Source organism: Heterocephalus glaber, unplaced genomic scaffold (assembly GCF_053883595.1).
Source record: "Heterocephalus glaber isolate CG9 unplaced genomic scaffold, H.glaber_assembly_v1.0 deba00001457, whole genome shotgun sequence".
In the NCBI taxonomy this organism is placed as follows: domain Eukaryota; kingdom Metazoa; phylum Chordata; class Mammalia; order Rodentia; family Bathyergidae; genus Heterocephalus; species Heterocephalus glaber.
This window is the reverse complement of record NW_028258305.1, coordinates 26,228,515-26,249,864: the sequence shown is the minus strand read 5'-3', so window position 1 is coordinate 26,249,864 and position 21,350 is coordinate 26,228,515. Positions and strand designations below refer to the sequence as shown.

The following is a 21,350-nucleotide window of genomic DNA, read 5'->3' as shown; positions in this document are numbered from 1 at the left end:
ACTCTGAAATTAGAATATTTTGTGAATATTTGAGATTATTTAGGGGAGCTAAGTGTTTTTTCTAGAACCCTTTCTTGCCCCAACTCATCTCTGTTAAATTTCTCCTAATTGCTTTGTTAGAGCAATTAGCAGATATATTGACAAAACAGAAGTAGGTATACTTACTATATGTGCATGTTATTCAGTACTACAATAAGATTATTGCTTATTTTATGCTCTTGTGTATATTTATAAAATTTTCCAGTGTTTCTCCTAGGGCAGCATTGTGCTGTTTATTGTTTAGGATGTGGGAAGAAAACTATATCTGTAGATATCTTAAAAGTAGCTGCTAGAGGAAGAACTAATGATACTGTGTAGTGGTCACTGGACGAAGGTTGGGGGCTTTGTTCTAGTTCAGGCTCTGGCTTGTATTGTGCAACCTTGAAAGTCAGTTTCTGAATTCTCATTTCAATTATGTGATCTCCATGTCATTTTCTAAAATTATGCCATTTTGTGCCATGGTTATTGCAAACAAGTGTATTAGGATGTAAAAATATTGTAATCTAATCTTATATAGCTTAACCTTTTTGTATTTAAATTTTAAACTTTTAATTAAAATAAAGCATACATACACAAAAAGTACACTGCTGATGGTATAGAAAGAACACACGTTACAATATATTACCAAAATCTCAGAAACCACTTGGTGATGCCTTCAAGTCACTACTATCTTGATTTCCAATACCATAGGTTTGTTTTGATTGTTTCTTTGTTTTGTGTGTGTTTGTTTGTTTTTTGGTTTTTAGTATTTTGAGACAGGATCTCACTGTGTAGTTCAGGCAGGCCTTGTACTCACTGTGTAGTTCAGCCTGGCCTCAAACTACTCACGGGGATCCTCCTCCCTCAGCCTCCCAAGTGCTGGGATTACAGGGATGTGCTACCTACCACAGTCCACTAGTTTTGGCTGTGTTTGGAATCCACAGTTTGGCTTCTTGTGTCTGGCTTCTTTTGCTTAGCATTATATTTGTAAGGTATGTAGTTCATTTTCTGTGTGTAGTCATTTGTATGGCTACTCCAGAAGTGACTTACTAGTCTCCTGTTGAACTAATTGTAAAGGAAAAATAAAAAATAAATGGAGCTACATTAAAGTCAAGAACTTCTGGTCCTTTTTTAATCTCCAAGAACTGAATCTTACCAGTTGATACTTTTATATACTGTTTAAATGAGCCTTCAAATTATAAATGGGTGCTTCAGCTTTAAGTTGGCCCAATTTCTCATTTTTTTTTCTTCTCACTAGTCATGAATCTTGCTTTCCTGGGCTTCTCTAGCAGAAAGGAATGGCTTGATAATTTTAACTCCATGAAAAAATGAAGGATGCTAACTTAATACAGTACTTTCTAAAGGTTTAGAAAACATACTACAGTTTTTCGTATTTTATGGCTGGTTAGAAGGTACTTTTGCATTTTCCTAAAACTAGTATTAAGGATATTGATGGCTGTGTTATTCAGGTATATAGATTTAAGATTGTCTTGCACCATTGTAATGTATAACCTGAATGTGTAAGATTTTTATGTGTGTAGTCATAGAATTTTGTCTCATTGCCTATATTGAATATCATGGTACATAGAACATACAAACTTTTGATCCCTAATGTTTTTCCCGCCAAGTCAATGAAAATGAAAATGTAGAGGCTCAAAACTGTTTGGAATCAGTCAGTTCTCTACTAACTTTATTTAAAGACAGCAACTTGGGTGCAAGTCAGATCATCTACAAAATGTTAGGCAGTGCATTCACTATGAACTTAGGTAGCAAAAATTTTATCTACTCTATGTACTCTTCTGTAAATATCATCCAAAATGTAAAAATTTAATGTTTTAGTAGAGAGACTGTTATTCGATGCTTAGCTTTTATTGCTAAGGTGTTTATTCTCAATTTTGCAGCCTTTTCTTTTACCATTATTTCTCACCTGCTAGAGTTTAGAGTTTTTGTTTTGCTTTTTAATTGTATTTTTCAATTCTTTGAGGATGGATCACTTTCTAAAAATGAAGGTTTGAGGTTAAATATTGTTTAATATGTATGCCTTATTGGCCTAAGCTAGTTACTCAAAAAAAAAAAAAAAAACCTGCCTCACAAGGTCCTGAGTTTGATACCCCACCACCACCAAAAAAAGAATTGGCTTAAAACAACAGTCATGTTATGTCTCACATTATTATGAGTCAGGAATTTGGGCCCCGTTTAACTAGGAAATTCTTCACTAAGTTCACTTGAATTCAGCTAGAAGGTCATAGAATTCCTTTTACAGTCTGTACATTGGCCAGAATAGCAGGCAGGCTAGGCTTAGCTTAGGACTGTCAAACCAAGCATGTATATGTGGCCTCTCTGTCACAGTGGTTCAAGATATTTGGACTTCGTAAATGGCAACTCAGTACACAAGGAGAAAGTATTCCAGAAAACTAAAGCCTCAGAATCTGCAAGACTTACTCACACCCCATCTTGGATACTGCACAACTTCTATTCAATAAGTAAGTCATAGAGCCCAGATTCAAAGGTGAGGACACAGGGCATAGCTACTGGTAGATGTGGTTCTTTAGGGAGAGAGGCCATCTCTGGAGACTGGCTATGCTGCAGGATCTGTGAATATGTAATTCTGCTTAGTAGATATAAAACATTTTAAAAACAGAATGGCATACATATCTTATAATTCAACTACTTATTTTCATAAAATTCAACTACCTTGTTACCTTTGTGTCACTATAAAAGCTACCAAAGTACTCTGCAGATTTACTGATACTGTCCCTTGAAGTTTGTCTCAGATATACATGGTTTTTTGTTTTTTTGGTGGGGTTTTTTTTTTTTGGTACTGGGGATCGAAGTTGGGACCTTGCACTTGTGAGGCAGGCGGCAGCACCACTGAGCTAAATCCCCGGCCCAATATAGATGTTTTATAATGAAAAATATTTAACAAGCAGAAAAGATGAAAGAATTTTATAATGAACACCTAAATACCTACCACCTAGGTTTAATAATTAACATTTTAACTATACTTGGATTTCCATATACGTATGTTTGTCATCAATCTGCCTTATTTTCTGTTTAAAGTTAAGTTGCAGGTACTCAGGAACTTTTAAATTAAAATTTAAGTTAGTTTTTACTTTTTACAAAAACTTTTAAAATACCTTTTCCTTCCAAACTTTAACCACTAACAGTTTACCCCAAGCATCACTGGGGCAGTGCATTTATGTACTGATTATCCCAAGTGGCACTCGGACAGGTGTCATTTTAACCAGTCAATTCTTGTTTGCAGGAGATACACTTGTACCTCTGTTTATTTGTTTTCTATCAACTAGTTTTTGAATACTTTTTATTTAGAACATTTATTTAGAATGTATTTGCCTTTGATGTTTGTTTCTGGTGAAATCTAATAAAAATTTCTGATTGGGCAGGGGATTTAGCTCAGTGGTTCTGGTGCCTGCCTTGCAAGCTCAAGGTCCCGAGTTCGATCCCTGGTACCAAAAAAAAAAGTTCTGATTATTGTCTTTTACTAATCTGTATTTATTTTATTTGTGAAAAATCTTATAATTTTGTGCTATCATCTGTCAATACTCTTATTGTAATTGTAAGTACATTAGATACAATTTTTATACTTCTCCAGAACTCAGTGATATTTTTGTACAGTACAAAACAGATACGTTTAAGATACTGAGACTGAATAGAAAGGAAATGGCAAAAGATCTGCAAAAGAAGAAAAACTGAGAAAGGGAGAGATGTTAGGATATCAGAGAGGAAAAGTCTGTGTAATGAAATGGAAAGACAAAAAAGACGTCTCCTTATTGACAGCTATTCATAATACAGAAATGATAGAATTTGAAAGAAGAAACGAGACTTTAAAAATTCCAATAGTGGTGAGTGATTATAATAATTCTATGGATGTTGTTGACAGAGTTGACCAACATTTAACAACCTATCCTGTAATGAAAAAGCGAGGAAAAAATATTCTCATAAAATATTTGTGCACCTTCTGGGCCAAAAAATATGGAACTTGTTTATTCAAAAACAAGGGGGTTCAAAAAGTCATTTACAATATAGATTAGGTCTAATAGACAAAATAATTGAAAAATATGAGCTAGCAAAACACCAACCAGGACATCCATCATCGACGTCTTCACCATCACATTTAGTGGGTAGACATTTTATTGAAATTATACCACCCATGAAAAAAAGAAAGGCCAACACAACAGTGTAAAGTGTGTTGTTCAAAGAAAGACAAAAATGCAAAAAGAATTCCGAATGAGATTAGATACTACTCTCCAGGTTATAATGTTGTATTGTGTATTGAATGTTTTGTTATACCATACACAGAAAAAATATTAAATAAATTTAACTGTCATTTTTATATTTCCTGTTATCTTATAAAAATTAACAAAAATATGCAAATTTTGGTCATCATGTATTTAAATAATTAGACTGGTAAACAGTTAAAGGATAGTCAGAAAATACAAGGAATCTTTATTGCTGTATCTTCTCTGAGAACTTTCCTGTTGGTAACATTACAATTTGCCTTATTCATACCCAGCCAAACTTTGATTTAGTTTTCGATAACTTTTTTTAATAGTCTCATTAATGTTTTTGTAGGAAAAGGAGAAACCATTTTTTAAAAAAATTATAATCATTCACAGTCTTTATAACTAATCTCATTAATATGTTCTTTATTGTTTGCCACTTCATATATTTTTACAATTACTACTAGTGTGTACGTAATTATAAAATACAAAGTTTTTGATTATTATAGCCTGATAATCAATGAGTTCTTAGTATTTCCTTGAATGACTGGGGCATTTTAACCATGCCACTATAAGATAATTAAATTGCTTTCTAATGTAGAAAAGCTCTTAAGCTAATGAAATAATGTTTCTTGTCTAAAACTGGTTATATGCAGCCCTTATGATTCACGGTGTTAAGCCAAGTTGAAACCATGAAACGTCAGAGAAACTACTGTAGTTGGAAGGAATAAAGAACAACTTCATTCCTGGTTGACTTTGAAATTGCACCCAGAGCAAATAAGGAAGTTAAGAAAAGAATAGTTTGTTTGGGGTTTTTTTTTTTTTTGGTACCAGGGATTGAACTCAGGTCCTTGCGCTTGCTAGGCAGGCAGCAGAACCACTGAGCTAAATCCCCAGCCCTAAGAAAAGAATAGTTATAGCTGGGATGAAACTTTTTTGTTAATTAAGCTTTCATTTTACCAGTATTCTGACAGTTACTTTCATCGTTGGGCTGAGTAAATTTCTTGTTTACAGTTTATCTATATGTTTAGGCATACCAGGAATCTTTGGTGTCAAGTACAAAAAAGCTTGATAGGTATGTTATATTCCCTATGAATTTTATTCACATTTGTTGTAGAACTACTAGTATTTGAACCCTAAGAAGGTATAACGAGTTCATTACCACTTGTTAATACATAAGTGGTAGTCTCAAAATTTTCTCCTAGCATGAATGAAATTAGCTAATTAAAGAGGTTTATTCAAACAAATTGAATTCTGTAATCTTAAAGTTACATAATCGTGTAGAAGATAATTAAATTGAATCCTCCTACACTGAGTCAGAATTATACTGAACCCATCAGGCATTTGAGTCTCTTGGGTTTTTTGGGGGGTTTTTGGTACCGGGGATTGAACTCGGGTCCTTGCGCTTGCGCAGCAGGCGGCGAAACAACTGAGCTAAATCCCCGGCCCCTGAGTCTCTTGTTTTATTAAAAGATTTTTTCAGAGAAAGCAGTCTTACTAAGATTGATTCTTCCTTGAATTAACCTTTTTAAAAGCAAGTCTTATCTAACCTAAATGTTTTCATTTTATAGATTCAGTACCTTTCTTGTTTTTTGGTACATCTGTGGGAAACAGATGGTTGCTATTTTTCATTTAGTAACTTTAGATACTTGAAACCATAAACATTTGTCTTTTAGGCTTTACTGTGCTTGAATTAAATTATTTATATAACATAGAACTAAAGAAAACTTTCTGCTCATGAAAAAGATGCTCTCTGGGGATTCTTAAAATATGCTTGTGGTCTGTTTGGTCATGTTTGTGTGTGCATATTTTTATTGTTTTAATGAGAAGTTAGGTAATTTGAACTATGGTGCTTGATTGCTGAGACTGTCTTTAGAACATATGTCCTAGCAGCAGATCCATCAACAAATACTATATCCAGCCCCCTCACTAGAGTAAATGGTCTGGATTTGATAAGACTTTCAGATATGTAGATATCTGAAAGATATCTAAAAGATATCTGAAATGTCCTGGAGAGGACATTTGGAATTTGATCTAGGCTCAGATCATCTCACTTTTGAAAAATCAGAGCTAGCTATGGTGGCACACACCTGTAGTCCCAGCACTCAGAAGGTTGAGACAGAATCTCTGCAAGTTAAAGGCCAGCCTGAACTATATAGAGAGACCCTATACAAATTTCTGCCATGTTAAGTTTGATTCTGAGATTATATATCTGTGTCAGATATATAGTGTACATTCAATATATATTTATAGGTATATATTTAGGTATTCTTTATATATTCATATAAAGGATATGAACCTTTTGTCAGTTCCCTGTTCCAATTACTTTCTCCTACTCTACTTGCCTTTTTACTCATTTAATAGTATTTTTTTCTGAGTAGACATTCTCAATTTTAAGATTGGCCCAGCTATCAATCATTTCCTTTATCAATAGTGATTTCTGTGTCTTGTTTAAGTAACTTCTAAAAGCTCTATTGTTTTGTCTTTCACATTTGTAGCTATAGTCCACCTGGAGTTAATTTTTGCACATGTCAAATTTAATTTATTCCCCCCATGGAGTCCACTTAATCTAATCTTTTATTTTTTTCTTTTTGGGTACTGGGGATTGAACTCAGGACCTTGTGCTTGCGAGGCAGGCACGGTGCCACTGAGCTAAATTCCCGGTGCCAACCCAATCTTACTTACTGATGTGACTGTTGCTTTTCCAGGTGCCTGAAGTGTCACTTTTGTTGTTTTGTTTTGTTTGGTGCTGGGGATGGAACTCAGGACTTTCCTCATGCTAAAGTGCCATTTTTTACTTGTAGATCTGTGTTTATTTTTGGATTCTTTTTTCTATTCCATCGTCTTTGTCTTAATAACCATAGTTTCATAATAAGTCTTGATATCTAGTAAGGCAAGTACTTATTTTTCCTTTGTCCAAAAGGGTTTTATTTACTTTTGACTGCTTTTCCATGTAAATTTTTGAATCATCATATCAAATTCCATATCAAATTCCATGCATACATACTCAAACTGTTGGAAAGTTTTTCTGTATTGTGTTAAATCTTCAGATTAATTTGAGTAAAAGTAACATCTTTTCATTGAGTCTTCAATTCATAACTGTTGTATTATATATTCCTCTGATTATTTAACCCTTTAATTTTCCTCAGTAATATTTTGTAGTTTTATTTACAGAGGTTTTGAACATTTTAAATTTTATTCTTAGGTGTATGCTATTCTTTAGTACTACTGTAAATGTTATGTCTTATAAAATATTCTTTTTCTGTTGCTGGTATGTGGATACACTGATTTTTGTAAATTCATTTCCAACTGTCAAACTTGCTTAAGTCACCCCACCCTCACCCCCACCTGGCACCAGGGATTGAACTCAGGACCTTGGGCTTGTTAGGCAGGTGTGGTGCCACTGAGCTACATCACCAGCCCTCTTAACTCACTTATTTTGTTTTTTTTGGTACCGGGGATGGAACTCAGGACCTTGTGCTTACGAGGCAGGCGGTGGCACCACTGAGCTAAATCCCCGGCCTTAACTCATTTTTTAATTATAATAAATAGTCTATATTTTGGGAATTTTTTATGTAAATAATCATTGTGAACGACAGTTTTGGTTTTTTATTTTTAATATCTTTAATGTTTTGGAACTAAGATTGCTACTGCAAAATAAAAATCAGAGTAGATTTGTCTCATAAAGTTTTCAACATTAAGATATTTGCTATCAGTTGTTGTTACACACCTACCTGTTGCAATTGCTGTGGCTGCATAACAACTTATTCTAAAACTTAGTGGTATAAAGTGACCAAATATGGACTCTGTGGCTTGGGGTTTAAAATAGGGCAGGCACATGGTGGAAGTCTTGTCCTTGCTGTGCTTTGGCTGGAAGATGGAAGGCAGTGGGAAGCAGTTATTGAAGGCTCCTCTACTCATCTCTCTTTTTGTTAATGCTGGCTCTTGGTGAGGGTTCTCATTTCCTCTCCACCCAAGTCCTTCCATACATTCTCTGGGTTGCCTGGTGTGAGCTTCCTTATAACCTGATGGCTGATTTCCCCTACAGCAGAGGGAAGCTGTATTCTTTTTACAGGTTACTCTCAGAAATCACATATATAAGCATCATTTTATGCCATATTCTTGAACAGTCTCAAGCTCCCTACTCCAAAACAAAAGGAAGAAATACAGAATTGATTTTTTGGTGAAAAAAGTGCCTGTCAGTTGCATTGTAACAAGAATATGTGAGATGGCATACATACATGTGCTCACATGTATTTATGGATGTGTTTTTCTGGCTAGGAAAATACAGAAAATATCTGCCACAGTGCCTTTTTCAGATTTATCAAATAATGCTCTCCGTATTTCGAAATTAATATGATTTTATTTTCTCAATGTGATTTTGATTGGTTAGAATAAATTTGACTTGATTGTGATTTATCTTTTATGTATATTACTGCACTCACTTAACTTACTAATATTTTCCACTACTGGGGATCGAACTCAGGACCTTTTTCTTGTGAGGCAGGCTCAGCACCACTCAGCTAAATCCCCAGCCCCAACTTACTAATATTTTCTTCAGGATTTGAGGACCCTTATTATAACTAAGCAATGATATGAGTTGCTGAAACAAGTACCAGAAATTGCCAGCTGCTCTATTTGGGAGCTAAATAAAAATTTTAAATGTCTTCTCTCTATTCTTTTTCTGTAGCCATGGAGAAAGAGTATTTTTAAATTATGTATGTGTTCATTTTAAGAAACTAAACTTTGCACAATATAACTTTTGTTCAGTTTAGTGTCCGTCCGTATCACGCTGGCAAAACTATTGCCCTGTACCAAATCCTTTGTTGTTTTATTTCCTATGAGCCAAGAATTTTTTGAATATTTTAAAGATTGAAAAAAAATGGAATAATTTTCATGGCATATTAAAGTTACATAAAGTTCTAATTTCACTGTCCATAAATAAGGTTCTATTGAAATACAGACATGATTATTTGCATCATTATTGTCTGTGGCTGCTTTTGAGCTCTAGCAGCACAGTTCAGTAGTTGGGATGGAGACCTTTTGGCTTGTAAATCCTGAAATATATACCATCTGGTCCTCTCCAGAAAGTTTGCCAACTCCTGTTCTTCATGTACATATGCATTGTGTTGTTTATTTTTGAAAAACAGGGCATAAAATATACTGTATATACAGTGAATATGCATTATCTTTTGCTTACAAGAAACTAGCTTTCTTCACTTATCCACTGATTATGGATAGCTTTCTACATTGGTAAAGCTATAACATTCTTTTAATAACTGCATAGCATTTTATATTTAGAAACCATAGTTTATTCACTCTATTACACTTTGATAAACCTTGAGGGTTTTCATTCATTCATTCATTCATTATTTATTTATTTATTTATTTATTGGTACCGGAGATCAAACTCGGTTCCTTGCAGCAGGTGGCAGAACAACTGAGCTAAATCCCTGGCCCCCTTTAGGGTTTTTATAGTCTCCTTCTCCCTGCTACATAATTGCTGGGTCACAGAGTGTGTGTGTGTATTTTTGTGTGAAGACTATTACAGGTTACTGTTAGTGAGGTTTGTGTCAGTTCACCTGTGTACCAATACAAGTGCCTGTGTTCTGACATCCTGGCCAGTATTTACTATATTATTATTCTTAGTTTGCCCATAAGATCAGTAAAAATTACTCTAATTTGTACGCTGAAGCTAAGTCATTTACACCTGTGAAGACATGCTTTAAAGGGACTCAAGTTTAATCATTATGTCAGCAATTTGTTTTAGTTTCTACTTTTAGGAGACCTTAAATGTCAGCAGCCACAGATTGCAAATTGTACTGTAGCCAGGCATCTTTCCCCTCCTTGCATACAGGGAGTAACTGTTTCTGGTCTGTCCCTGTGACAAGAGCACTATATGAGACATTTGTCCCTATTTAGCTCAGATCTCTCAGTCAGTGAAAAGCGCCCTTACTAAAACACATCTAGATAGAGTAAGTAGTATCTTTGTTTACGAAGTCTATTACATTTCATTAATCTTTGGGCAATTTAAGTAAATATACAAGTATTAGTCTCTTAAGCAGGGCCTGCTCTAGCCTATATTATTGTAAAAGTTGAAGTTGTCTTTACTACTCCAGACTTTCTCTTTCCTCCTTCTTTTGTACTCATTTATATGATTCTTCTACTCTTACTGAATACCCAAAAATGCTTTCTGAGTTCTCCTTTTTAGGCATTTATACTTTGGGGAAACTTTTAAGTTTTATTTACACCTTCTGAGAAAATTTATGATTTAAGGTTTGAAAATTTTGTTGCTTATTGAATGTGGTTTTGTTGGGTTGACTTTTTTATATAGTGCATATAACAGTTTATCCATTTAAAATACATAACTCAGTGGTTTTTAGTATGTTCAAAAAGTTGTGCAACCTTTACCACAGTCAATCTAAGAATGTTTTCATCATCCTAATAAGAAATCTTGTATCCTGTCACAGTCACTCCTCATTCTCCATTCATTACAATTCCTAGCAACCACTAATCTACTTTCTGTCCAGATTTCACGTAGGATGGACATTTCACATAGATGGAATCATAAAATATGTGGTCTTTTGTATCTGGAGTCTTTTAATTGTAGTGTATTTTCAAGACTCCACTCTTATTTATGTGTCCCTAATTAACAGTGAGATTGATCCATCCTCCCCCTTCTACAAACAGAAGTTTGTCTATTCATAGATTTTTTCACATTTTTCTGTTTTGTTGATGTTTTTTCTGCTTGGCTCAAAGACAGTATCTGTATATTTCTTATGTGTATAATCTTTTCTCAATTTATTAGAAGTTTCTTAAAAATTTGCATTTTGAAATGGAATATGAATTTCTCCTGAGATTTAATGTAATGCCAAACAAGTTAGCCATTCAATAAATGTAGAATATATAAATATACAGAAACTTTTAAGTGTTATTTAATTTCTTTTTTTTTTTTTTGGTACCGGGGATCGAACTTGGGTCCTTGCACTTGCACAGCACGTGGTGAAACCACTGAGCTAAATCCCCGGCCCTAAGTGTTATTTAAAAATAAACAATGTACCTAAATTAAATGACAGATGAGCTGTAATTGTATAATTATATGTTAATTATACCTTTATAGTACAATAAGTAGTATGTTGCTTAGTGTTGCAAGGTTCAAGTTATATAATCTACAAATTACTCTACATACATGCATGGAAAGTAGTGAGGGGGCAAGATACTGTGATGTGTAAGAGTTTTTGTTATGTATTAGTTAGAAAGCACTTTGTTAAAAAAGTTCTTGACAACACTTCTAACCTTAGGAGACTGTGAGCAATCATTTAATTGATCCATGTTTAGTGTAACTAATTAACACATGAATTATGAAACTACGGTCTTAAATTTGTCTGGTGATTGAAGAGAAGTGTAGCAATACAGTCTGCTACCCAGCCTTTCAGAAATCAGTAGCAAGAGACTGAATTCCTTCTTAGTCTATAAAGTTTCAAACACAGTGTATGTACACCAGTCCACCTAACTCCTGTTACTCTTTGAAGTAAACTCCTATACTTTGATGCATCTGTACCATTAATACCATCTGTATTAATCAAAAGATAAGTACTTTCCTGAATGTCACTTTGGGAAACACTCTTTTTATGGCTCCCACTCTTCTATAGAGGCTTTTTGTAAATATTAATATGGATTGCTTTCCTCCATTTCTCTTTTTATCAGCTTACCTATTAGTTTATCCTTATCCAAGTCTGTTCATGTTCATAGCGCTTTGTGTTTAGTTTGATTTAGACTTTATCCATTGCACTGTATTTTTTGTTCCTTGTATGTGTTTATAGCATTCATGTTTATCTTTAACTTTGGATTGGCTTAAATTTACTTTTCTTAAATATAAAGCTTAGAAGCAGCAGATCGAAGAGAAAAATCTGATACTTTGTTTTGACACATATCTCCACAAATTCTTTAAATTTAGAAATGTTTACAAAAGAATACATGTTGCATGATTTTAAATGGTTTTGTAAGACAAGGTAAAAATATTTATAATTTGAATTCCCTTATATGTTGATATTATTTGTGTGGGTGGTTTAAAACCAGAATATCTGACAAATTGTGAATTTTTTATTATTATAGGTTACTTATGTACTATTGCAGTTGTAATATTTTTAAGTAATTTGGAAAATCCGTGCAAGAAAAATGGCCTTTGTCGTTAATTATATTCATTATTGTACTGAAATGGCTATAATAAATCAGCCATAGTCTTATTTAGGTTTTAAAAATTCGTGAAAAATGATAATACTTTAGTATCTTTATAGATTATGTGGATTTCATTTTCTTTGAAACAAGAGCAAAAGGAAAAAGGAAATATGACTTTGCACACACATTGTTTATTTCCTACAGAAAAAATAATTTGGAGACTGTAACTGTTACTTATAGAAACTTTTTTTTTTTTTAGTATCGGGGATTGAACTCAGGACCTTGCGCTTGTGAGGCAGGCGGCAAAACCACTGAGCTAAATGCCCAGCCCTATAGAAACTTTTTTGTTAGATTTTACAAGGAATAAACTGGATTTTGTATTTGAAGCAATAGTACCTTACTGGTTAATCAGTTATAAGAAGATAAGAAAAGTAGTGCTCTGAGGACAACTAAATTATTGTGAATATTTGTGTAATGTATTAATTCATATGTTTCTGCCAACTGGGCTTTAATCACTACCAAAGTAGCCCAAGTTTTTGTTTTTGGTCTGTATCCTATCCTCTTTTGTCTGTGTGCTCTGTTTGCTCTCTGTCCTTCAGTTTCCTTGTCTCCCTTTATAAAAAAGTAGAAAATATTTTAGTTTCAAGAGCAAAGGGACAGGAGAAGAGGTGTCTAAAGTTTTTATTTGTGCCAACATAGACATACTTTGTGGTAGGCCAGCTGGACCGAGAGGATTTCCTCAGAATGTAAAGTATGTCGTGAGATTTAGAGAGCTGAGATTTGCTTTGGAACCATCTGGGAAGGGAGCAGGAAACAGACAGAAATAGTTTATGTTACTTGTAACATAGGTGGCAAGAATGGAAGACAGCTTCCCTGGTCTCACTTCAGTATCTTCCTTCCCGGAAATTCATATCTGTCTCATAAACTTTACTACTGGTGACAAAAGAAGTCTAAGGCCTATGAAATAAATCTCAATACCTTGCATCACTCTACTTAAAAAGTGCTTCTTAAATAATAGTAAATCAGATTAATTCTTGCTTCTATGAATTCTAATTGAAAACTTTGTTTAAAAACCAAATTTAAAAAAAAAAAATAAAAACCAAATTGTCTGAGTATCTGTTTTTAACTTTAAGTCTTTGGGAAAAAAAAGATTTTAAATATCGAGTGAATCTTAGTGATAGAAGGAAGTAAAGTTCTTTTTAGAGTACTTTATGCTCAGAGTACAGTATCAAAATGATTTTTCATTTTCTTTTACTTAATTTCTAACTTATGCTAATAGATGAACTTTAGTAAGGATAGCTTACAAGAAAGAAACAAGCTTAATTTTTAAAAATAAAAACAAGTCATAACATTACTTTTGTTATTTCATTGAAGCCAGAAATTAGTCTTATTTTCATATATTCATTTTGCTAGCTGGAGGCAATTGTGTACTAAAGAAATAAAATGTCCAAGCTTTAACAGTTGAAATACTTTATATAGTTAAAACTTTTTTAAAAGCAATTTTTTACTTTGAAGGTAGAGTATTAAGATAAATAGGAAACATTAATTTCTGTATATCTCCATATTTGCTGTTCATTTTATGAATATATTTTCTTATAGTTCATTATCAAAACTAAATTTTAGCTGTTATAGAATACATAGTGCATTGACCTCTTGATAGAGTACTTAAATATTTCTGTCTTCATATGTCAGTGTTAGAAGACAGCCAGTTCCAGTTTAGAACAAAACAAAGAGTAGTTTAAGTTGCTAAATGCCTTCTTGTGTGAGAATTCACTGATGTGATGTCACTAATGTGACAATTCAGTTTTTTTGATTTTTTGTTGTTTTTTTTTTTTTGTCTTTAAGTAATGATGTTTAAAGGCCTTTAGATACATTATATTGGTTCTTGTGCTTTTCAGCCTGGAAATATTTCTTTTGAATATCACAATAGATAATTATAATTTTACAGAAATATTTTTATTCACCATGTGTAAAAATCTGCCGTAAAGAAAGATAAACTTGAGCTGTGCGTGATGGTGCTGCATCCCTGTAATCCCAGCATTTGTGAGGCCAAGACAAGAGGATCACCATGATTTCAAGGCCAGTCTGAATTACATGGTAAGAGCCTATCTCAAAAAAAAAGAAGAAGAAAAGAATCGAGTCATTTGTAGGAAAATGGATACACTTTGAGACCAAAATGTTAAAAAGTAAAATAAATTAGACACAGGCTTAAAATCACACGATTTCACAAGGCTAAATAAGTTAAAGAACAAAATAAAAGGTAATAGGAAACAGAGAGATAGATCTTTTGCAGAAGGGAAGAAGACCAAGAGATGGAGGGAGACGGAGAGGAAGAGGATGAAAAGGGTTCTGTATTAAGAAGTGTTATGTACATGTACCAACTCCCCGTGATGAATACAATCATTGTGTACTGCAAACATACATTAATAAAATTTTTAAAAAATCTATGAATTTACCAAACTTGTACTGAAATTGCAGGGTACATTATTAAATAAGTTTATATCACAAGCTAATTTTGCTTTTTTAAAATAAAAAACATAATATAAATTTCATTTACAAAGGGTATTTTTTGGGTAGAAAATTCATCTAAAGTAAAAATGTATATTGAAGGGGGGAAATAACCTCTAAAGTCCCGCTTCCCAGAAATTTTCTCCTAATTTCTCAGTATTTTTTTGTGTGTTTCACTATGGATATCCAGTTCTGTAAAGATAGAATTAAATAGGGCCGGGGATTTAGCTCAGTGGTTCTGCCGCCTGCCTTGCAAGCACAAGGACCCGAGTTCGATCCCCAGTACCAAAAAAAAAAAAGATAGAATTAAACAGTATTAATGTTGCCTAGCAGCGTTTTTCTCCATAGTATGTTGTTGCTTCTACTGAATTTGTTTGTGGTTATAAATATATACCATCTTTTGTAAGAGATACATAGTATAACCATTTATTTTATCAATTCCCTATTGATAGTCCTTTAGGCTAGTACCATGGCTTTTTTTTGGTACCGGGGATCGAACTCAGGACCTTGCGCTTGCAAGTCAGGCAGCGGAACCACTGAGCTAAATCCCTGGCCCCCATGTGTTTTTTGAAAAAAAAAAGTATAAACAGTGCACGTTATTGTTACTAGTTTGTCATGATTCTTCACTCATAATAACTTCCCTAATATAATCTAATATTCTGTCATTACCATTCTCTCCAGTAAGAACTTCCCAATGTCTCAAATAGCATTTTACAAAGGAGAGAACAAAGACTATTCTAAATTTTTAAGTATTCTTATGATGGTATTTTATCTCATATCAATATAGGAGAAATATAACTCCCAACCTGCTAGATGTCAGATCTGCCAAGTTCATGTCCCCTGCAATTGGAGAATGAACTCCAGGGAATAATGAAGGTTAAGAGTAGGAAAGGTTTATTGAGAGATAGCTCCTGAGAGACAGGAGGGGTCCTGAAAGTCAGTTGCCACCTAGGCCCTTTGTTAGGGGTAATTTATACAGCAAAGTCACAACGTGGGTACAATGTGGGTCAAACTACAAGTAATGTGTAGCTGCTTAGCCAAAAGGGAAGTGGGTCATGTCGCAGGGGCACATGGAAAGAACAAAGGCACTTTTAGGAAGGGATGAGTCCAGATGCTATGACCACCTGTCTGGGTGACTGAAGTTTATCTGGACTTCCTGGACCAGGTGGTGGTAATTACAGTATAATTCCAAGTTACTGCTTATCACTTTGGGAGGCATCTTTATCTTGAGGCCTGTTCTTCTTTAGCTGTGCCTCTAGCCACAATTCTGATGCATTTATTTTTTCTGCTGACTTCCTTGAGAGCCCAGTCTCTTTCTGACTGTCCGTGTCTTAATTTCTTTTTTGTTTTCCCCCAGTACTTGGAATCAAACCTCTAGGACCTTTCGCTTGGGAGGCAGGCACAGTGCCACTGAGCTAAATCCCCAGCCTGTTCTATTTAACTTAGCTGCCTATAATATCACATTCCTTTTTATTTTATTTATTTTATTTTAGTTTTGTTTTTGAGACAGGGTCTTGCCATGTAGTTCAGGCTGGCCTCGAACTGGTGGTGTTCCTTCTGCCTCAACTTCCTGAGTGCTGGGATTACAGGCATGTGCCACCACGCCCAGCTTCGTGTACCTTTTTTAAATGACTTCTTTTCATAGGTTTGTAGGTAACACTAAATCTCAGGGTAATATTAGCCCTCGAAACAATCATAAAACCACTTTGTTTAGTTGTTTCTGTGCTACAAAGCCCTAGTGATTTTTTTAAATACAATTTCATTTTTGTTTTAGAATTGAATTCACAAAATAATTTTATTGTTCTAAAAAAGTGAGTAAGTTATATAATGTAGTTAACATATTCCCTATCTATCCACTTACACAAAGGGGAAAAAAATCACTCAACTTCTCTCATCTCCAAAAAGTATAATACAGTATTTGTTTTAATTACATAGATTGTCCATTACTTGTGGATGCCTTCCCATCTTATCTCTTGACCTACACTATCAGAAATAACTATTGTTACTGTTTTGCATATTTCCTTGTTTCGCTCTAGTTTTATTCTAAATACTATATCCTTTTGTATGTGTTTGACCTTTATATTATATAAAAGTCCACCGGGCATGGTGCCACACACCTGTAATCCCATCACTGGGGAGGCTGAGGCAGGAGGGCCACTTTGAGTTCAAGGCCAGCCTTGGGCTACATAATGAGTTCAGGGCCAGCCTGGACTACAAAGAGAGACCCTGTCTCCCCCCAAAAAAAGTTCACCTGACTTCACCTTGTTTCGTGGAACATAATTATGATAGTTGCTTTAAAGATTTTGGTAATTCCACTATCTGTCTTTCCATCCTTGTAGTCTGTTGTCTTTTTCCTATCATGGTATTTTAGATTTTCTTGGTTCATTCAATGTCAGTTAACTTTTTTTTTTTTTCTTTTTGGTACCGGTGATCGAACTCAGGTCCTTACACTTGCATAGCAGGCAGCAAAACCACTGAGCTAAATCCCCAGCCCAGTTAACTTTTTTTTTGGGGGGGCGGCTACCGGGGATCGAACTTGGGTCCTTGCGCTTGTGCAGCAGGCGACGAAACCACTGAGCTAAATCCCCGGCCCTGTTAACTTTTTGAATATTATGAGACTTTGGTCATATTAAAATCTTCTGGAGAATGTTGATGATGATACTGTTTTTTCAGACAGTCAGTTCCGTTCTGACTGCAGTTTCTGACCTGTGTGCTCAGGCTCCAATGTCACTTTAATTTTAAACGATTTTCCAAGGCTTTTCTTGTCAGCCTTGCATGTGTACTATTCATGGGCCAGTCTGGGACCTGGGCACTGTTTTGTATCCATTCACGTCTCACAGCCTTTGCTGCGTTGATTCCAGTTGTTTTTGTGTATCTGCAGCTTGAAGGATAGGCCTTGGACGTCATACATAGCCCGTGGCTCCCTTTTTCTAGCTCCCTTCTCTCTGTAGTCTGTATGCACAGGCTCTCATAGACTCCTTTCCCATGTGCTCTCACTGGAATGCTGGCTCTTTGTCTTGTTGGTATCCACATCAGTGTGAAGCAGTGATACAGCAAAAGAACATCCAAGGGAGCCCTTCCTGTTCTGAGCACCATTTCTGCCATGTATTATATCGTCATAGTTGGGGATTGGGTGGTTTGGAGAATCAAAAGAGCTCTATCCTGCACACCCTCCCCTTTTAGTCATTTGGTCAGACAGAAGGGGTTTTATCTGGAGCTTTTGGGTAGCAGTTGTGGGATTTCATGAACTCTTGAGTCTAAGCTCATGAACTCTTGAGGCCTGGGAACTCACTGCTATATGGATTCTTCTTCAAAATATGATTTCCCTTTTCAGTTCATCTACTCAGACTTAGTCTTCAGAGATCTTAAATAATTGTTCTTAAGCACTCTTCCCAGAATATTTAATTGCAATTAGGGGGAAAAAAAATGGGATGGAGGTGGGGTATATCCTCAGTCCTAACCATAATAAGAAACCCTGCCATATATATATGCCATATATATATATGGATTGAACTCAGGACCATGTGCTTGTGAGGCAGGCTTGGTGCCACTGAGTCCCCTATATATTTTAATACTTCATTTATCCAAAAGCAGTAGGGCAACTGCAGCTATCTGAAATCTATAATAAAGATGAGCCCCCCAAACATAAATAAATAGGAAATTCTTTTACCAGTAAAATTAAAGAAATTAGACAACTGTACTTGATCAGAAGACTGCCAAAATAAGCCCCAAATTAGTTTTAAGTGTCTTTGTATACTTCCTATGCAGTCTGACAAACAGGTTAGATCTTAACTCTGCATCTTAGTAGGTGTACAATGTTAGGCAATTATTTTTCAGTGTGCTTGTTTGTGCAGTTGGGATACTCACACTTTAAGACTTAAATAATCACAGAGCTTAGCACTAGGTGGATACCAGTAAATGTTGCATTCTTCCTTTATTTTTTCCAGTTTTAAAATTATGCCCTTTATTACACAATTCATGTATATATATGTACATATATATGTATACATGTATACCTAAACACAAAATTATGTATACATGTGTTATACATATACATACCATATTTTTAAATAGAAGAGTTTCTCATTTCAGAGACTGTTTTTTCTTCATATAACAATTCAGAAAGCTTAGTTAATCCAGTATCCCATAGTGTAAGAAGTTAAATTAGAAGGAAGCATTGGCGTAGAACAGTGGTGGTAAACTTACAGCATGAATGCCACACTGGGCTGTTTGTATCATTGAAAGCTCTAAAAGGTTTGCCACCACTGCCCTAGAAAGTCATAAATCCTAACTGCAAAAGTATAAATAGAAAAGGAATAAAGAAAGATTAGAAAGTATTCCAGTATTTAGTTATCCAGTTAGAAATATAATAACTTCTAGGGCATTAATTTATTAGAGTCCTTACAGTGCAGTAATTAATACTCTAAATAGAAACTGAATTATCAAAAGTGATTATATTTACCAAGCATAGTGGTGCACACCTGTAACCACAGCATTTGGGAGGCTGAGGCAGGAAGATTGCCAGGAGTTCAAGGCCAGCCTGGGCTACATAGCAAGTTCAAAGCCAGTCTGAACTGCATAGGGAGATCTTGTCTCAAAAAAACAATGAAAAAATGGTTACATCATAGTTGTATGTTCCTAATACAAAAGCAAGAAAGTAAACTTTAACTTTGTATGGGCACAGCCCAACACCCACAGTTTTGAAAAGGAGTTTAATTTGGTGTAGTTTCAAGGGATTCAAAAGGTCTGCAAGCTCCAAAGTAGAAACATCATGGTGGAAGGACATGGTGGGTTAAATATGCTTATTACTTGGTAGCCAGGAAGCAGAGCAGGGAAACAGTGCCAGAGAAGGGTTAAGGGACCAGACACAGACTCCAAGGCCACGCCCCCAGGACCATCCAGATGCACCAGAAGTGTGCTCCACCAGGCCCTAGGCAGATCCTGAAGCCAGTAGAGTTGATAAAGTCAAGCTTAGCCATCACAGTATTCCATTTTAGAAAGATGTACTTAAAATTCAAGAGGTTCTAGAATGTGTAGTCGTGTCTCATTCTGTTATGATACTGGATTGCCAACTTTTGGGAATTTAGGATAGAATACAGCATATTAATCTCTGCAAAGGTGACATGTTTCTCAACAATGCAGAAAACAAATTAGCTGATTTAGCTATAATAAAAGCATAATGAATAGCTGTCATTGTGCATTCTGAAAACTATATAATACTGTTAAAATGTACTATGTAGTTATATATAAATATGAATTTGCTTATTACAGTGATATTTACTTATGCCAGTAAGTAGACTGATGGGTAAGAAATTTATAGATTTCCCTTTCTTCTTTCTTTTTTCTGTTTAAGAACTCTTTTTTATTCTTCCTTCCGGTTTAAGAACTCGTGAAAATTGATTTCTAGTTGTTTTAATCTCAAAACTAGAAACTGTTTTGAGAAGGGGAAAAAAAAAAGATAACCAGGAATTACTGTGGTATTGAAAAGAAAAGGAGCCAGGGATTTAGCTCAGTGGTTCCGCCACCTGCCCTGTAAGCTCAAGGACTGGAGTTCGATCCCTGGTACCAAAAAAAAAAAAAAGAAAAAAGAAAAAAAAGGGAACTAATACACTCAATTTAATAAAAGCCCCCAGAAAATAGATATGTTTTATTTATAGAACAGATATTCCTTTCAGAGTTTATTGTTAATAGGAATGTGGTATATTAAGATTGGGAAACCACTATTTTCAAAATGAAAAGAGTAAGAGCACTTGAGCAGAATCATCAAAGGGAGAAGCTCTGACCTCAGTTTGTTGTATGATCACCCTTAATTCCCCCAAGTTCTCAGTCTTTATTATGTAACAGTATTGCTATTTGTGGAAGTTGAGAATTTAATGAAATTAGTTTATCTTTCATAAATTGAGAACAATTTAGAAAGGCATATCCATGTAGTTTACTAACTTTATTAAGACCTGTAGGTTACAAATGAAGGCTTTCAAGAAGTGAATTTCATTATTTTATGTAATTAGCTGGTAGGAGTATTAGCGTGGCTCACAGAATTGAAAGTACATGGCTTCAGAGGCTAGACCGGGAACTCGGGGTACTCTGGAGTCTCTTTACTACTGATAGCCTAGGCCTAAAACTATGTCCTTGTAGCTGTCCAACTAATAAGGAAAGTGGCCATCTCTCATAATTCAACCTAACGTGTGGGGTTTGGAAGGGAGAATGAGGCATCATGAATTGACGGCCCTGATTCGGAATCTCAAAAAATGTGGAATTCCACAAAAGAGAAAAGACCTGCTATTCTTCATATTAGAAGGATGAGACTAGAAAAAGCATTCTAATAAAATATAAAGTGTTAACATAGTTTCAAAGAGTATCAGATGAAATTTAGATTACTATGGAAATTAAAAATGCTATAGATGA

General features: G+C 34.8%; 2 protein-coding genes across 4 annotated transcripts in view; one reads left to right on the top strand and one right to left on the bottom strand.

Annotated features, from left to right (window-relative positions):
• Positions 1 to 21,350, bottom strand: part of Cox7a2l (cytochrome c oxidase subunit 7A2 like) — a 124,871-nt gene that overhangs the window by 6,095 nt on the left and 97,426 nt on the right. The gene's annotated exons all lie outside the window — the stretch shown is intronic.
• Positions 1 to 21,350, top strand: part of Eml4 (EMAP like 4) — a 158,227-nt gene that overhangs the window by 59,267 nt on the left and 77,610 nt on the right. The window contains exon 2 of one of the 3 annotated variants that reach the window (XM_087216450.1): positions 14,386 to 14,534. The exons of the other annotated variants lie outside the window; for them this stretch is intronic. The gene's annotated coding sequence lies outside the window, so the exon portion shown is untranslated. The remainder of the gene's footprint in view (positions 1 to 14,385; positions 14,535 to 21,350) is intronic. 3 annotated transcript variants of the gene reach the window in all.